This window comes from Orcinus orca, chromosome 7 (genome assembly GCF_937001465.1).
Source record: "Orcinus orca chromosome 7, mOrcOrc1.1, whole genome shotgun sequence".
Classification (NCBI taxonomy): domain Eukaryota; kingdom Metazoa; phylum Chordata; class Mammalia; order Artiodactyla; family Delphinidae; genus Orcinus; species Orcinus orca.
Window position 1 is genome coordinate 81,286,729 of NC_064565.1, and position 12,252 is coordinate 81,298,980.

A 12,252-nucleotide genomic window follows, 5' to 3' on the forward strand; every position below is an offset into this window, starting at 1 on the left:
TCTTGGTGTTACTTATGGAAGATTCCATTTCAGTGGATTTTATCCTATATTCTTTTCATTGTGAAATCGTTGCTCTTATGTATTAATAACTTTATTCAGCTTTTCCCCTTTTCACAGAAAATCATAAATGAAACAGATTCTCTTTGCAGCAGTGTATTTTCAGAACAATTATTCCTGGTGAAGCTATTTAACTATATGGAATTCTACAACTAAATTTTTATTTAATTTTTTGAGTATGGTAGTATCGAAGCCTCCCTCTTTGGTTTCTCAGATTCAAGTACCATATCCTTGGAGGAACAGGGCTGTGTACAAACCAGCATTGCCTTTCTGGAGCGTTAGCTTTACTAGAAAATTTAGGGTAAAACAGATTATGGGATAGAATGCCAAATTCACAACAACATTTAAGACAGAACTAGAAACAAATTTCCATTTTGAGGCTGGACAGCTTTGCACACCCTGCACTTCCCACACCTGCCCTGTGATTCTCACTGTTAATACTTTTGGGAAAAATTTGAGAAGTCACCATTCAAGCAGTCAGTCTCTTGGGGAAACCTGAGGACAAATCTAAACAGTGCAATGTGCCAGTAGCCCTAAATTATTATTTAATTATTTACACTTGGTTTGGGGCCTTGTGATTTGTCCTTTTATAGCAGTCACAAGGTGGAGTGTGGCTTAGTGTGACTTTAAGCCAGAGGTCAACAATCTACTCCCCAAATGCTGAATCAGGTCCCACCACCTGTTGTTCTACAGTCCACAGGCTCAGAATGGTTTTTATATTTTTCCATGGTTAAAAAAATCAAAAGAATATTTCATGATATGTGAAAGTTATATGAAATTCAAATTTCAGGCGTAAAGTTTTTATTGGAATACAGCCACATTCCTTCACTTATGCATTGTCTGGGGCTACTTTCTTGCCATAAGGGCAGAGTTCAGTAGGTGCCACAGAGACCATATGGCCCGCAAAGCCTACAATATTCACTATCTGGTCCTTTCAGAAAATCTTAGCGAACCCTTAATCTAAGTCATGATCTTTACCACTGCCAAGTTGCAGCCTGGGTTATCTAACCATAAAACATCAATCAAATTATATTAATATACTCCACTAATGAGAGCTGTTCTGATAAGAGTTACTTGTCCTGCTAAAGAAGCCTGAAAGTGCAGAGACCAGATTTCTCAATGGTAACCAAGAAGATAAGATACACAAAGAGAATACAAGAGATATTGTTACACTTCTAAGTAATCTCTTCCAAAGGAAATGAAAAACTTTACAATGCTATTTGCTGTTAGGTTTCCTTTTTCATATCAGAAACCAAAATGCCCTAGTTTCAACCCCGTGGAAACGGTGGAGACACTCCCACTTGATCAGCGATTTTCTTTCTGAGGAATTAATGATCAGTGTGTGCAAGTTCAAACTCTGACCTTATTTGTCGAATTGTCACGTTGATTGTGCTGGAAAAATGACAAAAGGAAGGAAGCATTTAGATATATGTCTTCTGAGACTTCATTCATCTTTGATTAGCTGAAGAAGCCATAAGAAAAGCTTTCTGGACAGATAACCAGCTTGAAGAAAGATATTCTTTTGAATTAAAAAGCTAGTTGTGATTTGTGATTCTCTTTTAGCCAAGTCTCCTGTCTAACTCTAAAGTCTGGAGACTGTAGTACTTTTTCTTGGGTCTTAGCCAATCTTCTAAAAAAGAAAACAGAACAACTGGATAAACAATTGTATCATTGCCTTATTGGAGTGCTTCTCAGTTTTCCTGCCCATGCACATACTGGGTGATGTTCATGTATTGTGTGCTCAAGGTGATACATAATCCCAGGATCTGACTCTTGCAAACACTTGTTTCACACTCAGGCTTATAGAATACAAGAGAGTATATGGAAAGTTATCAATCCACTCATGTATATTTTAAATAAATCTCAGTACATTTATGCCAGTTTTAGGACTTGTGAACAGCACATTTGTTGAGACACATCTCACACAAATGAGTCACAAGACCTCAGTTGAATGAGAACTATTTAACCGAGGCAATATACCCAAAACACTGGATGCCTTGGCCCTATAGCCTCAGGAGAGCATTCTCAGGGCAGCAACCTGGATAGCAGTGGAGCTGGTCTCAGCATCGGCGTCACGGTACTTGTGTGAGATGAGGCTCCCGGAAGTCAAGCTTGAACTGCCTCGTACAGCCCACATTTGGCTCCGCCCCTGGGACACCTTTCCTCTTTCGAATTCGTTGCCCATCAGTGCAGTGGGCTGCTCAGTCCTACTGGACTCAGGTACAGATAAGGGCTCAACCCTCATCTCTATGGCATTCCCCACAAGCTGCCAAAGGTTCTCAGAATCCTCACAAACTGCTAGGAGAAAGGCTTTGTGACATCAGGATGACTTATTTCTGTGCATGCTCTCCAGAATTTTCAAGAATGGACTCATTTTCTTTAGACATAAAGGACGCTTTTCAAGGTCATACCTTCTCAGAATCTTTTGCCCTTAAGTATTTAGGACAGCAGGTACTTCAGGCATGAGCAGCCTCCAAAATTGTTCGGTGTGAAAAAAAATCATTTCGCACATCGTGCCTTCCTTTAATGAGTTTAAGAAATGGAGGGGAAAGTTCTGGTACAGTGAATTTAGGTTAAAAGGATTCCTAGTTTTAAGGAGAAAATGAAACCTCTTCAGTCAATACACTGGCTTTTAGATTTCCTCTGTTTCCTTTCACAGCAGCCTGTGGCTTCATCAGATGTGAGTAGCAGAACTGATCCAGCAGATCAGCGGGGGAGTGCCAGGCAGCAGTAATGTGGCACCAGGCAAGTTAGGATAATTGTGAATCTGCGGGGAATCTTCATTCCTTAGAGAGTTGCAGGTCTAATTGCCAAAAACAGGGACACGTCCCTAGTCCTGAAGTGGAAGAAACAAAGTCATTTGAATATGAATATGGTGGCTGCAGTGTGTTCTGCAGAAGCAGGAAGTCTGCTCTGAGTATAATAAGGCTTGTTGTAAAATCCAAGATTTAATTAATATCAGATCTCTAGATAATATATTCATACAATATACAACTTAATTTCTGGAAATGGCCTACACTACTTGGCGGCCACAAACTCGACACTAAGGCTGCCCACAGAGCCCTGTCCATCTGGTTTGACTTTTCTACTTGTGCCCCCTGATCAAGAGATAAAGTTTTTTCTTTCTAGAAAGAAACAGTTCTTACTTTCTGACTTTGAACAATATCCTTTCTCTTTGTTTATTTTCTCTTTTTACTGTCTTAAATGCTTTATAACAAAGTCATTTTTTCCTCATTTTTCATTTTTTGTTTGCTTTTCCCACTTTACCTAGCAATTGTGTTACTTCAATTTAAAATATGAATATGCTGATGTTTTCAATCATCCTCTTTCAAAAGAAGAGATAGGGTTTGATAGATTTTCCTAGTGTCAGAAATCCATTTAGCAATATGTTGAAAAAAAAAATGTACCATTGATTAGACTGGATTTTTCATGTCATTCTTATAGTTTCTATTTTTTACAGCTTTATTGAAGTACAAACTACATACAATAAAATCCAATAATTTTAAGTGTATATTTAGAAGAGTTCTGATAAATGTATAAAGCCCTGTAACCACTACCAAAATCGACATAGAGAACACTTTCATCACCCCAAAGACTTCCTTCCTGGCCCTCTGCAGTAAATCCTCTTTTCCTACTCCCTCCCCCAGCCCCTGAAGGGCCACTCATCTCCCTGTCACTACAGTCTGCCTTTTTAGAATTTTGTATAAATAGAATTATATTGCATTATGCTATTGACTCCGGCTTCCTTCACTCAGCTTAATGCTTTTGAGATTTGTCCACATCCAGTAGCTTGTTCCTTTTTATCGTTACATGTATCAGTAGTTTATCCCTTTGGTGAAATGGTTTTCCACTGTATGGGTCTACCACAGTTTGCTTATCAGTTTACCAGTTGATGGGCATTTGGATTGTTTTCGATTTGGGGCTATTACAAAGAAGTTTCTACAAACATTCCCATACAAGTCTTTTCGTGGATACAAGTTTTTGTTTCCCTTGGATAGATACCTGTGAGTGAGATTACTGGGTCATATGGTAAATAAATGTATGTTTAACTTTTTAAGGAACTTCAATTTTCCAAAGTGACTCTACCATTTTGCATCCCCCTAGCAATATATAAGAGTTGTGGTTATTCTACATAATTACCAAAACTTGGAATTAGCAATCTTTTTCACTTGAGTCATTATAGTGGTAATTTATGTGATTTTAATATGCATTTCCCTAATGAATAATGATGTTTACTTTATCTGAAAAGATCTTTGGATTCATTGATTTTTCTCTTTCTGTTGTCCATTTGCTGATTCACTGATTTCTACTTTTATCTTTTCTCTTCCTTCTGTGTACCTTGGTTTAATGTGGCCTTCTCCTTAATTCTTTTTTTTTTTTTTTTTTGCGGTATGCGGGCCTCTCACTGTGTGGCCTCTCCCTTTGCGGAGCACAGGCTCCGGACGCGCAGGCTCAGCGTCCATGGCTCACGGGCCCAGCCGCTCCGTGGCATGTGGGATCTTCCCAGACCAGGGCACGAACCCGCGTCCCCTGCATCGGCAGGCGGACTCTCAACCACTGCGCCACCAGGGAAGCCCCCTTAATTCTTAATTTGATTGCTTAATGTGAAAGCTTTAGATCTTTCTTCTCTTCCGTATAAACATATAGCATTGTAAATTTCTCACCAAACACTGCTTTAGCTGCATCACATAAATTTTGCTGTGTTGTGTTTTTATTTTTACTCACTTCAAAGTATTTTCTTTTTACCATGTGTTATTTAGAAGTACATTGCTTAATCCAGATATTTGAGGATTTTCCATGTATCTAGAAAATTGATTCTTATTTCCTTCCATTATAGTCAGAGTCATATGTTTTTAATTTTCAATTCTTTTAAATTTATTGAGATTTATTTTAGGCCCAAATCTGATGTATTTTCTTGAATGTTCCACATACAGTGAAAAAAAAACCTGTGAGTTCTGCTCTTTCTGGGTGGAGTGCTCTATATGTGTCAATTAGGTCAAGGTGGTGATAGCACTGATTTTGTTTACTACTGCATCCCAAGTACCTAGAACTGTCGGTTCTCTAAACATATTTGTTGTATGAATGAATAAACAAGTGAATACATGATCTATATCATGACTATAATTATTATTTTTATCCTCCACTCAGAATTCTAAATATGGGGCTGGCTGCAGAATAATCTCAAATCTTAACTAGTGCCTCAATCTCAATGGCATCCAAACAATCTCATATGAGCAGTAAGTTGAAAGGCCATTCAGATCTCATTTTCTCCCTTTTATGTCATTTCTAAATCTATCACTGCAGGGTTTACTGCATATCCCTGGTTATTTAAACTTCAAGAGATCGCAGATCATTTGCTTCTAGATGTAAATTACCTTTCAATAATGTTCTGAAAGGAAACATCCAGAAGAAAAGACATTAAATATATTTAAGGAGAGTCAGCACATATTTGATTTCAGGCTGGACTGCTGAGGATGGTAGGGGGGTGGCAGAAGGAAGGGAGTTGATGGCACTGAAGTTTTTATATCATAAGTACTTTCTTTAGAGATTGCAAATTTTTTAAAAATTAATTAATTAATTTTTTTTTTTTGGCTGTGTTGGGTCTTCGTTGCTGCGTGCGGGCTTTCTCTAGTTGCGGCGAGTGGGGGCCAGTCTTGTTGTGGTGCACGGGCTTCTCACTGCGGTGGCTTCTCTTGTTGCGGAGCACGGGCTCTAGGCATGTGGGCTTCAGTAGTTGTGGCTCACGGGCTCTAGAGCGCAGGCTTAGTAGTTGTGGCGCAAGGACTTAGTTGTTCCGTGGCATGTGGCATCTTCCTGGACCAGGGCTCGAACCTGTGTACCCTGTATTTGGCAGGCGGATTCTTAACCACTGCACCACCTGGGAAATCCTGATTGCAAATTTTTTATTGTACTCTTTCTTTACAAAGCTTTTCTTTCTTTGCCTGACCCTTTTAAACGAGATATTAGTCATGTTTGTGGTCCAGGAATAAAACTTGTAGTACTTGCAATCAAGATGATCAGTCTTTTTAGAGTAGCCTCACCATTCCCCCCAAAAGTTATATTTCATATTTATTTCTTTTCAAAATTCAGGCCAATCAACATTAATTTTATTTTGAGACTTTTACAACATCCTTGAAATCACTGTAGATATACTAGATGCCAGAAAGCCACGATTTCTGGATTGGAATTGTAACTGCTTTGTCATTGTGAAGCCTATTAACTAGAGTTATAGTTTGTGTAGTCTCCAAAAGTGGCGGGAGAGTTATATTTTTCTAAATTAATGCATCTAAATTAATCCACGTAAAATTTGTGCATTATTAATGTCCAGCTTGACTTTCTGTCATTTCAATTCTCTGAGAGACTAATACCTTTTTCTTCTTTTTCTTTTTTGACTCCCTACAAGGAAACCTTGATAGAAATCAAGTCTGTCCAGTTTTGTTAGTTCTTGCCTTAAGTATAAGTGCTATCTTTAAAATCATAGAGCCCTGCTTGCTAGTCTGAGGTATTGTTAATTAGGCCAAAACATGTCTTAGCCTGAGAATTCATCTGCATAATTTTAAGTTTTAATATGTAAGAAAGCTAGTCAAGAGAATACTATGTGTGGGTTTTTCTTTTTTTTTTGGTTAAACCTGTTGAAACTAATTTAACACAATTCTTTGTAAAAACTTTCCTCTACCTCCCTGAGATAGTTTAACTAGATACTGCTGTGAGTATGCAAACATTAACTGGACATTCTCTTGTATTTAGCTCATGGTCTCCTACACTTTCCCCCTCACTATTTCTTCTTTATTACTCCCACAGGTTACTACAACACAAAAGGGATTCTTTGTGGCTTGTTTTTTTAGGTAGTCAGGAAGAAAGATTCTGCTCTGGTATGAAGGAGAATTATTCCAAATCCAAAAAGAACTGCTCTGTTCTGAGAGCCTGAGACGGAGGCCATTAGTCACAGCTCTGGGGACTGACACTGCCCCACTGAGGAAGAAGTGGGTTGTGTGGGGACTTAGGCAACAGGGGCCCAAGCTACCATTCCCCAGGCTGCCACGGCACCCGGTGCTCCACTCAGCTAGAAAGCCAGCACGGACCCTGATCCCTCTGATGCCAAGAGGAGGAAAAACATGCTTCCTCTGAAAAGTGGGTTATAAATCATGGTGCAAGTCTATAGTAATATGGATCCTCTTTGTCACCTATACATAGGAATTCAGTTGGGATGTTCTGGGATGGTACCTTGAGTCCCTAGTGCCATCCTGCTTTTGAAAAACCTTTCACTTTTCAGTGTGCTTTCATTCTGAGGCTGCACAGGGCCACTGACTCATTCTGGCTTTAAGTGGAAAAGGCACTCCTCCCTAAAAGGCAGGTGAATGCAGCCCTGTGCAGGGCACTCTGCTTGCCCAGTGTCCTTATGTAGTAACAGCCTGCACAAGTGTGTATGTGGCTGCCCTGTAGTTACATCTATGACCATTACCCTAGGGTCATTCTTGGCAGGAAATAGTCTGTCCTGGATGTCTCTTGAGATCATCTCTGAATTGTGATAGTCAGCAATTACAGGAAAGTTACAGGACAGATAAATCTGGCAATTATCACAAGCGCCTCAGAGAAAGGCCATAATGTGTGGAAACCATGTCTGCTCTTTCTTTGGCCTTTCAGCTTAAATTTCCCTTCCTCAGAGAGGTCTTCCTCTATAGACACATCTAAAGTAGAGTCTCATGTTTTTTCTTCTTACAAGTGACAGTTACTGGATTTGTGTGTTTGTCTTATTACCTATGTTTTCAACTCTCTCCATGAGGTGTTCACAAATATACCCCCAACACAAAGCTACTACTTGACACAGAGTTGGCCTTTAGTAATACACCTTGAATGAAGAAATGTCTTTGGCAACCTCTGACAATGGCAAAGATGGGAGGTATGAAGGTGATCTAAAAGAACAAGAGAACAGAGAGTGAACAGCAGCTCTTTTTTTTTACACCAAAACTGTTTTATTTTTTATCCTCTTGTGCAGATTTGTTTATTCAGATTTTTTTAACATCTTTATTGGAGTATAATTGCTTTACAATGGTGTGTTAGTTTCTGCTTTATAACAAAGTGAATCAGCTATACATATACATATATCCCCATATCTCTTCCCTCTTGCGTCTCCCTCCCTCCCACCCTCCCTATCCCACCCCTCTAGGTGGTCGCAAAGCACCGAGCTGATCTACCTGTGCTATGCGGCTGCTTCCCACTAGCTATCTATTTTACATTTGGTAGTGTATATATGTCCATGCCACTCTCTCACTTTGTCCCAGCTTACCCTTACCCCTCCCCGTGTCCTCAAGTCCATTCTCTAGTAGGTCTGCGTCTTTATTCCCATTCCTGCCTCTAGGTTCTTCAGGACCATTTTTTTTTTTTTTTTTTTTTTTAGATTCCATATATATGTGTTAGCATACAGTATTTCTTTTCCTCTTTCTGACTTACTTCACTCTGTATGACAGAGTCTAGGTCCATCCACCTCACTACAAATAACTCAATTTCTTCTTATGGCTGAGTAATATTCCATTGTATATATGTGCCATATCTTCTTTATCCATTCATCTGTCAATGGACACTTAGGTTGCTTCCATGTCCTGGCTATTGCAAACAGAGCTGTAATGAACATTGTGGTACATGACTCTTTTTGAATTATGGTTTTCTCAGGGTATATGACCGGTAGTGGGATTGCTAGGTCACATGGTAGTTCTAATTTTAGTTTTTTAAGGAACTTCCATACTGTTCTCCATAGTGGCTGTATCAATTTACATTCCCACCAACAGTGCAAGAAGGTTCCCTTTTCTCCACATACTCTCCAGCATTTATTGTTTGTAGATTTTTTGATGATGGCCACTCTGACTGGTGTGAGGTGATAGCTCATTTGCATGAACAGCAGCTCTTGATCAGAGGGATACAATCTATTGGATATCCCGTACTCCAGGGGCTTTTCTTGACTCTTCTACCTTTTTACAGATAAGAGATGCTGAGCAGCTGATGTTTCATTGTTTGTTTTTAGCTGACATCCACTGAGAATGCCAGGCACTGTGCTAAGTGCTTTATTTACATATATTATATCATCCGACCTGCACAACAAGTACCTTACATGTAAGTACCTTACAAGTACTTACATGATTGGACATGTGAATGCACATTTGCATCTTTGAAAGTTTGTAATTTGAAGGTTTGTATGCAGGGGACTTACTGTATAACATTTCAATATATGCATATTGCACTGTAACTTAAAATTCATTATTCATTCAAACATGTGTGAAGGCCTAGGTGACAGGGAAGAAATAAAGGTAAGTCAGTCGACACCAAGAGGTTAAAAATCTAACTGTGATTATTTAAAACAAGACCCAGATATAATGGAATATTTTGATCTTCTGTTTCAAATCCTAATACCCAGCTTCCCTTCATTAACCAATCTGACATATGGACCTCCTACCCACAGGACCTGAGCTTCTATTCCTCTGTGTCCTGGTGATGGTTTGGTAGCTTAGCTTGCACGTGAAGAGAACACAGGCACAGGGTAGGGGACAGAGGAGCACTGAGGGGTAATCCATTCCCCTCCTCCTCTGCCTCCCTGGCCCCAGCAAATGAGAAAATTCAGGCAACTCAGTCTGTGACTTTTCCAGGTCTGAATGTGGGGTAACATGCAGACATATATGATTCACCAATTTTTTTACAATCTTGTGTACTACAAAGATATGGCTGAAGACAAACTCAAGTTTAAGCTGCATTTTATTTTGTAAATGTTTTGTAAAGTTGTACTTAATTTTTTTTTTTTTTTTGGGGGCTGCCTTGCATGCAGCATGCAGGATCTTAGTTCCCCGGGCCCATGGCATTGAAAGCACGGAGTCCTCACCACTGGACCGTCAGGGAATTGCCATACTTCATGTATTTTAATTCCCCTTGGTTATTATCCATGCTAGGCAGAAAGTATTTAAAATCGCAAAAAAACTTCTGTCTGCACCTTGAGGCCTACACCACCAAACATTAAGAATGGTTCATCTTTTAGGAAAAAAATGGGGAAAAAAATAGAGCTCTTTCAGGAAAAAAAAAAATGAAAATTGCTTACGCTGCAATTTGAAGTCAACCATGCTACTCTTCTTCAGGTTGTTTTTGGTCACTATACCTTAATTGTGTGCAGTCAAGATGAAGATGTCATTGGAGATAAATGTTTTCTACATGATCCTGAGCAAGACCAAGCAATTTATTTCAGTTCAGCAAACATTTATCACAAGTCTAGGACCAGGCTAGGCGCTATAGGCAGAGAGTATAAAGAGTAGTAGAATCTTAATAGGAAATGACTATGTTATAGAGTAGAACGATTATGTAAACGAGAGAGGAGATTGCAGCTGGTGAGGGTGTGGGTGTGGGAGGAGAATATGGTAGAGCTGGTGCTAGGAATTGGTGTACAATATCATTTCAATGAAAAATTCCTCCAGACCATGACCTCCTCGAAGGCAGCAGGCAGGACTGTATCAAGGGTCACTGGTTTCTGTTTGGGGCATTACTTCTCTCCCACTCATGCTTCTCCCTTCCAGCCCCACTTCCCTCACCAAAAGAAGAGATCAATGCAAGGGAAAATTCTTTCTCTTCAAATGCAAAATGTATTATTTGGCTGAGGGCCAATAATGTAGACAAACCATCCACAAAATATAGTGAAGGTAAGGGCATAATTCACGCTATGAGAAAGTGATACAAACCTTTTGAGATTTCAAAGAATCATTCACAGGACTAAAAAAGGAGGGGGAGCAAGTAAAGCAGAAAAGCCAGGATATGTGTGTTGCCAGTTTAGTACAGTCATGGTGTTATAAAAGGATCCACCCAGATGACCTTGTTTTATTTATTTAATCAGTTAATCACACTCTCTCCGAAACTTTTGGACACAAGTGCAGAAATAAAGGTATTCATGAAGTCAGACTTGCATTTGCCAGGAAGTAGTAAAGAATGTCAATTTAGTCTCTGCTACCTGGGCAAGTCCTAAGGGGAAGATGAGCTCATGAACGCGTACACAGATCATTACAAGGCTGAATTAAAGTACATTAAATATGAAAGTCGGATATGAACCCCTGAGGGTTATACAACATAAAAAGAATAGTTGAAGAATGACCTGAAGCTTTAAAAGGGGGAAGAGTTACTACTCGCTCTTCAAGGAAACACATATAAAGCTTAGGATTTGAAAACCGTAGTTCTCCAGCTGATCTAAATGAATGTAAATTGAGGGGGAGGGCCTTCCTTTATCCTTCCTTTTGTGGTCTCCACAGGCTCTGGACCCAACCGGACCCTATAACTCTTACCTGAATTGGATAGAGCTGAAATAAAGAGGTAAACATCCTAAATCATCCACTGAAACCTTCTTGAAAGGGTAAGTTTGATTTATTTACCAGTTTTTAAAAATGATATAGTTACTTAGCAAAGTATATGCCGTCGGCTAAAACGTTGAACATTTATTTTAATATTTCATTTTTGGGTAACACTGTCTTCGGTATGCCCCTCCTCCAGCCCACCAGAAGTGTCACATTCAGGGAGTGTGCTGTGCTATAAACCTTTGGCATATTAATGAATTGGTGTCACTAGGGGACTCAATGGGGACCAAAAGTTTAAACTTTAAAGACTTTAAAATAGAATAAAATGGCTGCCAATTAAAATGAAGAAACATGAAAATTCATACAAAGGAATAGGAAAAAAATGTGAATTAAAGTCAAGACAATGCCGAGACTATGGAAAGCATTAAAAAACGGAGAAGTAGGAATAGGAAGGAGAGTTATGTGCAAAGACAGATTAAAGAACTATAATGTGGACAGGGGATTTTTTTTTTTTTTTATGCAGGAGTCAGTTGAAGAGTCTCAAAAATAATCCGAAGTGATTGAAAAGAGGTATTTGGTCCAAAAACATGAACTAATATAGACATTTTTTTAAATTGAAGTATAGTTGATTTACGATGTTGTGTTAATTTCTGCTGTATAGCAAAGTGATTCAGTTACACATATATATATATACACATTATTTTTTCATATTCTTTTCCATTATGGTTTATCACAGGATATTGGATACAGTTCCTTGTGCTATACAGTAGGACTTTGTTGTTTAGCCATCCTATATATAATAGTTTGCATCTGCTAACCCCGAACTCCCCACTCCATCCTCCTCATGCCCCCTTCCCCTTGGCAACCATAAGTCTGTTCT

The 12,252-nt window shown here is 39.1% G+C and overlaps 1 protein-coding gene across 2 annotated transcripts in view; it reads left to right on the forward strand.

Annotated features, from left to right (window-relative positions):
* The window catches only part of SLC39A10 (solute carrier family 39 member 10), a 133,131-nt gene that overhangs the window by 16,879 nt on the left and 104,000 nt on the right, over nt 1-12,252 (forward strand). The window contains exon 2 of one of the 2 annotated variants that reach the window (XM_049712140.1): nt 11,331-11,431. The gene's annotated coding sequence lies outside the window, so the exon portion shown is untranslated. Of the gene's footprint in view, nt 1-11,066; nt 11,432-12,252 lie in introns of those variants that run through there. The other variant, XM_033400316.2, reaches the window with a different exon arrangement.